The sequence below is a fragment of the Macrobrachium rosenbergii genome, chromosome 37, assembly GCF_040412425.1.
Source record: "Macrobrachium rosenbergii isolate ZJJX-2024 chromosome 37, ASM4041242v1, whole genome shotgun sequence".
Taxonomy (NCBI): Eukaryota; Metazoa; Arthropoda; class Malacostraca; order Decapoda; family Palaemonidae; genus Macrobrachium; species Macrobrachium rosenbergii.
The window spans coordinates 13,946,845-13,956,541 of NC_089777.1; the positions used below are offsets into that span (position 1 = coordinate 13,946,845).

Genomic DNA, 9,697 nt, shown 5'->3' on the forward strand with positions numbered 1-9,697 from the left:
GCGCCGTGAGGTTGGACCCTTTAGCGCTACAATAAAAGACAAATCCTGCTTGCTTCTCTCTTCCCTTTTGGCGGGAAAGGCTGTTTGGTTATTTCGGGCAGCCAGATTTTCTCACGGAGTGGTTCCGTTCTGATTTTCTACTCCATTCGAGAAAGGATGCTTCGGCCATATTTGAAAAGTCAATGCTTTTAAGAATGCGCCGACAGATGTTCGTGTCTACCTCGCTAATCGTCTTCCGGTTAACTTTCAAACGTTAAAAATTATCCTGCAGGTATTAGACAACAGGTTTCCTGCTCAACGCTCGTTAACAGCTTCCTGCCGATTGTACCCAAGTGAACCAATGGTCGAAGTTCGAGGTAATCGGTTATATCACTTGCAAGAGAAATAAGTTTGATGGAGCTGTCTAGCAAAATATCCAGTGTACAAGCAAGAACATGAATATCACATTTTCATTTTTCAAAGAACATGTAGGCCTAGTCGACTACAGATAGTTACGGTAACAAATATGCCACGCATGAATTACCACTATACTTGTTTTTTAATAGATAAAAATAATCCATTTTCCGCCTAATACTCTACATAACTTAGCTTCATAGGACTAAAATCATTCCCATACATACTATATTCTAAATGGGTGTTCTGACAAACTTGTAATTTATATATTAATATTCTTTCATTTCACCTGATGGGTATAATAAATAACAGTGTAATGATTAAATGAATTCGTCAAATTTCTTGCTTTCAATAGTGCTTTACCATCCATCAGACATCCCCAAGTAACAAATTTAACAGCAAATCACGAATCTAAGCTGGAGAGAACTTTGACTCTGCCTCTCGCCCTCCGCTGCTCTTTTCATTGCCAATGCACTCGCGGGACGTCTGTTACAAGCGTCATTTCTTGCCGAGTTACGTTACGGCCGAGGAATGCGTTAGTGAGTGTTTAGTTGGGAATCCGCATTTCGTGACTGTGTAGTACACGTGGCAACACTGCCTGACATCATCAACTGCCTCCTCCTCCCCCTCCTCTTCCTCCTCCTCCACCTCTCATTCTCACTCACACTTAACAACACTTTACACTTTATACAACTAGCCTATACAGTCTCTACACACTTGGTATAAAAGGTCCCATGTCTTTTTCTACTTTTCCCGACGACTCCAAAGGAATGGGAATATTTACTATGCGGTGGATATCGAGTGTGTGAGCACTATTTCACCTATTCACAAAACATTCCATTTTCTTAAGGTCTAGGCTACAGTTAAATAGCGATTTGACATAAAACAGTTCACGAGTAGAACAAATACGAATTCTTCACACGAAAACAAACATTCAGATATCTGTCGGACATATACATTTAACGACACACACCTAAAAATATAACTTTGGTAAATCTTACTTTAATACATGTTAGCTATAAGCTATGTCGAGTTGCATCAATAGGCTGGTTTCTAAAGACAAAAATATACTGTAATTATTAGGCAAAATACATAGCTGACTACATATTCTTTCCCAACAAATGCCTATAAATGATATGTTGTTCTCTAATCAATGCTTGCTTAACATATATAGACAACAGTTCAACCACACAACTCGAAATGAATCAACGTTGGAAAATTTCATTCATTTCATATAAAAAAATACACTGAAATTCACTTACTATTATACATGATATATCTCGTAATAAATAATATAAATCCCTGCGGATGACTAGATTTCACGCACAACAATAACACTGTAAAATAATAATCCTTGGGTTGGTGGAATTGCACTCAAAGAAGATTGCACACAGCCAGCGTGTGATCCAGTTCGGTAGAGGGTTGTGCATGTACTGAGTTAGAGTAGAGATCGTCCCGGCCAGGCCGTCTCAGCTCGCGAACAGATGCCAGATGCTCACATAAACACTATCTCGCTTTTTTCCCATTTAAGCGATTGAGTTCTTTATAAAATAAAGTTGCAGACATGAGATAAAACGTATTTTAAATCTTCTGCTTTGGTTATTTTATAACATTGAATATTTTATAACCAATTTAAATTTTGTTTATATTTTCAGCTTGGCAACTGCACCGGGGGAAACGGAGTCATCGTATGAGTTGATAAATACTATGATGTCATACAGCTGACGAATTTGATGAATAAAGATATGGGTCGGATTGTCCAGAAAGAAATAGAACGCGTATGACAGAGGAAATTGAGTTATTAAGGAAATCGTTTGATTTTGTTGGACACCGTTTCAGGGTATCTTGGCACCTTTGCCCAGAATACCCTCTGATTCATTCAGTGACTTAGCAGGGCTGCAAAGGTTGTACACACTCACACACGCATGGGCCGAGTTTCTCTGACGTACTAAACTGTGTGCCATATTTATAGATTATCGTGTCTTGAAATAACCTTTACCATTATTGACCACCATTTCCAGCCATAGCTCGTCGCCCGTGAATGATTGAGATGTAAACAGGCACGACATCCGAGCCCGTTCTAAAGCCGCCAATTCATATTTCGCAGTGCCTGGTAAAACTGGTTTTCACTTCTAGAAATTGCCTGGGTGGTAGTTGTTGCTCACGCCACGGCTATGGCCATTTCGGGGATGGCTGTGGCATGCACGAGGCAAGAGGTGGTTAGTCAGCTATGTCCCGAGGACCGATTGGAGTCAGAGATAATGAGCCGCGTCGGAGTGAAGTGGCTTCAACTCAGATGAAACGTAGTACTAGCAGAGGTTCCTGAAATGCTATTTTAAAAGGTCCCGAATCGTGGTTTTGGTATTCGGTTCAAAGGACTGGGTACGTAGTTAATGGTGGGACGTATGTTTCAACATACCTCTTGCTTTTCTTGGATATTAGTTACTCCTTCGGGTTACGAAATGGAGAAGTAGTATCTGAGAGGCGCCGTGAAGAGAACTTGCTTACAAAAGAGATAAGATGGATCTTTCAACCGTGAAATGTGTTACTTTTAGCGACGATGATACCCGTCAGGTTACTGGTGCATTTTAAATAACACATGATTCGTTATTGTTATTCGTTGCATTTCTGCATTTTCTTAAGGTTCGTCCGAAGGATTAAGTGATGAAATAGGACCAAGGCAAGGGTTAAAGTTGTACAGTTGAGAAGAGACCAGGAAATAGTACAGCTGGTCACGAAGAGGGACCATCGCAAATATTCTTTAATACCATCTACAGTGTGCCATGCAAGGCAACCTGCATATTCTATGTATTTTTGTAATCAGAATGACAAGAGGGACCATTGCAAATATTCTTTAATACCATCTACAGTGTACCATGCAAGGCAGCCTGCATATTCTATGTATTTTTGTCATCAGAATGACGTCTGAACCTCTTAGCTGCGTAGTGGGCAAAATGTAAACCCCAGCGCGAGTTCAAGCCCCTTTTAGAAAGGGGAATATTTTTATCCATTTCCCTGCGGATTTTAATCAAGTCCAGAGTTCCACGCCAGGTATCTTGTAATCTGTAACACTTTCCCACACTTATGGGCCGCATGTAGGGAAGAGTCCGCTGGCGTAAGCCAGCTTAATCTAACTAATCAGCCGCAAGGCGACGGGTCTTCAGTAATGGCAGACCGAGTACAACCGTTTGTTGTTGCTGTTTGTTAGATTGAGAAAGTTCTTTGCATATACGGACTTTGTCTAGTAGGCGTGCCTCTTCTACCCTTCAATTTAAAGAATTCTCAAACTAACCTGTATGGCGGAGCAATAAGGTCTTAAAGGGGCAAGGTTGCAGGGGAAAGGTAGTGGAGGTGGTGGAAAGAGGAATGGAGAATAATTTGAGATGAAATAATCGGAATTTGGAGCATAGGGAGGGAGCAAGGGCTGCGGGGGTGGGGGTTGGGGGAAGCATATTGGGGGCAATTTTTAATCTCGACAACACATTCTACATTTTTTTTTCTTCTCAATGCATATATAAGTGACAGTGCGCGAGCACTGGTTTTCAGTCCATAAATCCCCCATGGGGTAACGCCGTCAGTGCACCTCATATGGTGCACTGTAGGCATTACTTAAGGTTCTTTGCAGCGTCCCTTCGGCCCCTAGCTGCAACCCCTTTCGTTCCTTTTACTGTACCTCCTTACGTATTCTCTTTCTTCCATCTTACTCTCCACCCTCTCCTAACACTTGGTTCATATTGCAACTGCTTTGAGGTTTTCCTCCTGTTACACCTTTCAAACCTTTTACTGCCAATTTCCGTTTCAGCGCTGAATGACCTTTGGCCTAATTTCTATATTCAGTTCAGTTCAATTCAGTCCGTAAATTGTTATGATTTATGAAGCCTGCTGCTTCAGGTGCGTGGATTCATTACATTAGGACGAAATTGTCGTTTACCGTAGTTTCATCTCCACAAGCAGAATCGGACAGAATTTTGTATTGACAAACGATAGTTTTTTTGTATCTGTTCACCAGAAATCTCCAGAAGATGAGGATGGAAACGAAACAGTTTTCGGTTCAAGTGAGCTAAGGTCAAAGAAAAAAAAAAACAAGAAAGAAATGCACCAAATTTCTTCGGCGCAATCGAGTTTTCTGTGCAGCACATAATGCCGTATGACACTCTCAGCTACGGCCCATGAAACTCTCAGCCGAGGCTCATGAAACTTGCAGCCACGACCCGGTGTTGCCATGTGTTTTTGCACCTATAGCGGTGCCAGACGCACGATCATGGCTAAATTTAACCTTAAATAAATCAAAACTACTGAAGCTAGAGGGCTGCAATTTGGTATGTTTGATGACTGGAGAGTGGATGATCAACGTAGCAATTTGCAGCCTTCTATCCTCAGTAGTTTTTAAGATCTGAGGGCGGACAGAAAAAGTGCGGACGGACAGACAAAGCCGGCACAATAGTTTTCTTTTACAGAAAACTAAAAGCAGATTAAACTCAGTGATAAATCCAAACGCGGGACGGAGGATTTTCGCTTTCCTTCTTTAACCAGACAGAGGCATGCGGTCTCCTAGTTAATACGAATTCCTGCCTTTAATGAAAGCTGCGTGGTGTGCGTGTTGAAGCTCGCTTTGCGCAGGTCGAGATTCTTTGTTTGTCGACAGAGGTTGCGATCAGTCCAACCTTCACCAGACGTGTGTTTCACCGATGTAAATATAATTTTATTAAAGGTCAAACTATACAGACTAGTGGAGAAATTTATGGAGTTATGGAGGAAAAACTATGAAGTTATATAATATACAGAGGTCCATTTTGGATTCTGAGTACATTCCAGGAGTCTGAGTTTCAGATTTTGAGCACATTCCAGGAATCCGAATTTCAGACTTTTAGTATATTCCAGGAGTCTGAATTTTGAATTTCAGATTTTGAGTAAATTCCAGGAATCTGAATTTCAGATTTTGGGTGGTCTACATTCCAGGAATCCGAATTTCATATTTTGAATATATTCCAGGAATCTAAATTTCAGATTTCGAGTACATTCAAGGAATCTGAATTTCAGATTTTGAGTACATTCCAGGAATCTGAATTTCAGATTTTGACTACATTCCGAGTTCTCCCTAAACAAAAACAGAGGGAGAATTTATGCAAACAGTGACCTGACTTTCCCAAGGACTGATGACGTCAAGTATCGGTGACGTCACGACGGTGAATTTGCAATTTAATCAGCCAAATACTACCGACATTGGAGGGACTGAGTCACGGGAGGCTATTAATATCACGGTGGCGATAGCAAGGTCAAAGGTCTTGTCAAGGCATTCGGTTTCAAGTTAATTTCTGTGGAATTGACACTCATCATCATTTTAGTTTTCTGTAAAAGAAAACTATTGTGCCGGCTTTGTCTGTCCGTCCGCACTTTATTCTGACCGTACTTTTTCCGTCCGCCCTCAGAGCTTAGAGACTAGTGAGGCTAGAGGGCTGCAAATTAGTATGTTGATCATCCACCCTCCAATCATCAAACTTACCAAATTGCAGCCCTCTACCCTCCTCAGTAGTTTTTTTTTTTATTTAAGGTTAAAGTTAGCCATAATCATGCTTCTGGCAAAGATATAGGCTAGGCCACCACCGGGCCGTGGTTAAAGTTTCATGGGCGGCGGGTCATACAGCATTACACCGAGACCACCGAAAGATAGATCTATTTTCAGTGGCCTTGATTGTACGCTGTAGCAGCTGTACAGAAAATCGATTGCGCCGAAGAAGCTTCGGCGCATTTTTCACTTGTTCAGTTACGAAACTAAATTTTCACGTGGTAGAATGCTGCAAAATTCAGTGCATCGACTTACACTTTGGGCAGAGAATCTTCGAACTCCGTTAAAATGATATCCCCAATAATGCCTTGCAACGGAAATCCTCTCTGTAAAATGCATCTGCACAGAATCTCTTTGGTAAAGGAATAATAACAGAAATATGCAACATCATTCCACTCACTCGTACACACAATTTGTTTCGAATTCAGGTATACAACTGCTGACCAGGAGTCACATGATAGTGAGTCTACGGGGGTTTCCTAAAAAGGACAACATACCACCCAGGGTCCGGATCTATTCAGCGCCCATAATAGAACCTCTGGTAAGTTCAGTTATACATACACACATACATACATACATACAGATATGTGTATAAGAATGATTGTTATTGTAATCTAACAGTATGCTATGAAGATAAAAAAAAAAATCCATAAAACCACCGTTTATACATTGCAACATGGAAATAGTGTTTTCATGGGCCATTCTATCCTCACACACAAAGGCACACCCACATGTATATATACACTGTATATGACTATTTATCACATCACCGTGATTCATATACAATCAGAAAGCTACAAACGTCCTTTAATATATATATATATATATATATATATATATATATATATATATATATATATATATACATACACACACAACGTTTACAACAGAGAAAGATAATATAGAAGCTACGTTTAAATCCTTCAACGTTTAAATCCTTCAGTATGAACGGATAAAATATGGTAAAAAATTACTCTGCATGTCGTTGAAACATCATTACACGAGGTAACATTGTTCCCGAACACATTTCCCAATACGCCTTGCTAACAAGAATTAATAAGAATGAATATATAAACAACAACGTCGTACTATGCAAACACCCTCAAGTAATAGCAATCCAGTCCAAAACAATGGAGAGAGAGAGAGAGAGAGAGAGAGAGAGAGAGAGAGAGAGAGAGAGAGAGAGAGATGGGTAGTAACCGTAAGCGGAAAAGAAGAAAAAACTAGTGAATATATGACCGCCACCCTCCAATATGCAAATGAGTACGACAGAAGAACGTTTTGCTGTCATACAAATCAGCAAGGATGCTGTTCTCCTCACTCATGATTGCCGTATGATTGCCGAAAACGGTTGCTGCTCACTCATGGCAATCTGCAAAACGAATGAAAAAGAGCCCATGCGCACTGACGAGAAGATTATCACAGCCCTAGTTTCTTGGTAATAACTTTTCCCTAGTTCAGTTAATAACTCGTGAAAACACGCACTCGATAATAAAAATTCTCGTGGGTCTGGTCATTTACGATAAACTTCTTCATAACTTGCTTAAGAATTAGCGACAACACACACAACCAAATTCTAAAACCCCCCCTAAGTCTAGTAAGTAACTTTTCCCTAGCCGAGTTAATTCAAATTTCGGCGTAACGCTCGTATATGTGAAATATTTCGCTACAAAAAATCTCGAGTCACACCGGAAGCCATGCAAATAGCCTTCTCTGTGAGGCAGGAGTGCGATTTTACGACGGCGTTAGATTATGCAAACGATCAGTGTCTTCTTGCGAGGGGAGAGGGAGATTCCTGAGCAGAGGGAACGACAACTTTCCCGCCAAAATTGACTTGGCTTTCTAAATTTGCGAGGTAGGGTAAGTATAAAAGACGATCCCTCCCTCCCTCTCTGGTTGAAGTACCAGAATTACGTGGCATGGAAGGAAGTGGGCAGCCTTTTAAAAAGTCGAATACGAAAAATCCTGATTTGTCAAGTTACAAAACACTTGGAAATAGTTATCAATTCACAGAATGAATATATCTCTCACACAGTTATTTACGGCGATGATTTTAAACTCATGGAATAACAAGAATCTCTTAACTGTACTACTTTTAGTTCGTATACATTAAAGTCATTCGTCTAGCCGTTAATCTGGCCCTTTTTGCAATAACTTTAGTACTGAATTTATGTTCTAGCAAGGGTAATGTCAACCTTATTACGTTTATATAGAAAATTTGATTTTTTGCTTATTGCTTGCTTATAACCATTCACTTCTTAAGTCTATGGAAGAGCTGGAATTAATAAATGAATGAATGAATGAATGAATTTATTTATTTACTGTTAATCGATGGTGGAGCTTATCAACTCAGTGGACGGTGGAACTGTAACCACAAAAGTACTGTACATTTATCGAATGCACCTAAATGAAAACCGGATCCTGTTAAGCTGTGAGATTAATACCGGATTACAGTACAGCTCGCATCCCGGTTCTTCGTTTTAACACGATTTTTCCTTTGGGTTATTATGAATCCACAACGTAATCCACACTGACATAGCATTGTGCAAAACAGATTATTTTTTTTTAAATAAAGGCTAAGAAAAAGGAGAATATATATAGAGAGAAACGTGCAGAGTTACCTCACAGAAAACTTTGATATGAAATAAGATTAGAACCTCTGGTGAGACTAGCTTGAAATTTGCTAACACTAATACGAATAGAAACTTGATTAACAGAACTGATACCTTTACAGAGAAATCCTTTATCTTCACTGGTAACATCACTGAGGGATAAAAAACATCTATGGATGTCAGTTTGATACTGAAAAGGTTATTTCTTTTCACAACGACCCGTTGCTCTTTTACTAACCTTGTTGACGGCTTACCCAGGTCCCGCACCACTTCCAAAGCGCTCGCAGGACCTCCATTATCAAGTTAATAGTTTACTCATCGGATGTATTTGCTCACACTGCCTGTTCCACACTCACTGTTTAATATTCCTTACCATAGCATTGATTAATCCTAAAGAAAAAAGTTTCTTCTTTTTGAAAGACTTCAAATCCCCAGTCTGCCTCAGCTCGAGAGGAAGCTTGTTATATAGTCTAGGAGCTGCATCATAATATGAGACTCAAAAGCCTGTGGAAAATATATATATATATATATATATATATATATATATATATATATATATATATATATATATATATAATAAATGTAATTGTTCGTGAAATCTAACGGAATAGTCAGTACACTGAAGAAGAAGAAGAAGAAGAAGAAGAAGAATCCACGCAAAGGGTCGGGGAGTTGTTGATCGTGAATGTCATCTGACGTTTGTGTTATTTTGTCCGTGTGTGTGCTTACCGGATTTGTGTTATAATTTATTTAGTCTGCATTCGTCGTTCAGTGACTTATTCTTACCGAGGAATACTTTATGGACTTATATAAAGTTATATTTCTGGATTTGGTGGTCAGGATTATACGTGAGAAGACGTCTTCGAAGAATCAAGCAACCTACGGTGAGTAATTACTCGCGTTAGTCCTTAGTAATTTTGTAGCTTGTTATAATTTATTTAGACTGCATTCGTCTTTTAGTGACTTATCCTTACGGATGAATATTTTATGGACTTATATAAAGTTATTTTTATGGATCTCGTGGTCTGGATTATAACCAAGACCTCTTTGAAGAATCAAGCAACTTGGAGTAACTCACGTTAGGACTTAATAATTTTGTAGCTACGTTTGAAGTCTAATGGTATGA

The 9,697-nt window shown here is 39.5% G+C and overlaps 1 protein-coding gene across 1 annotated transcript in view; it reads right to left on the reverse strand.

The window, feature by feature from the left end:
• Positions 1-2,671, reverse strand: part of LOC136825325 (dual specificity protein phosphatase 10-like) — a 42,854-nt gene extending 40,183 nt beyond the window's left edge. Inside the window, exon 1 of the mRNA XM_067081503.1 lies at positions 1,656-2,671. The gene's annotated coding sequence lies outside the window, so the exon portion shown is untranslated. The remainder of the gene's footprint in view (positions 1-1,655) is intronic.
• Positions 2,672-9,697: the final 7,026 nt, after the last annotated feature.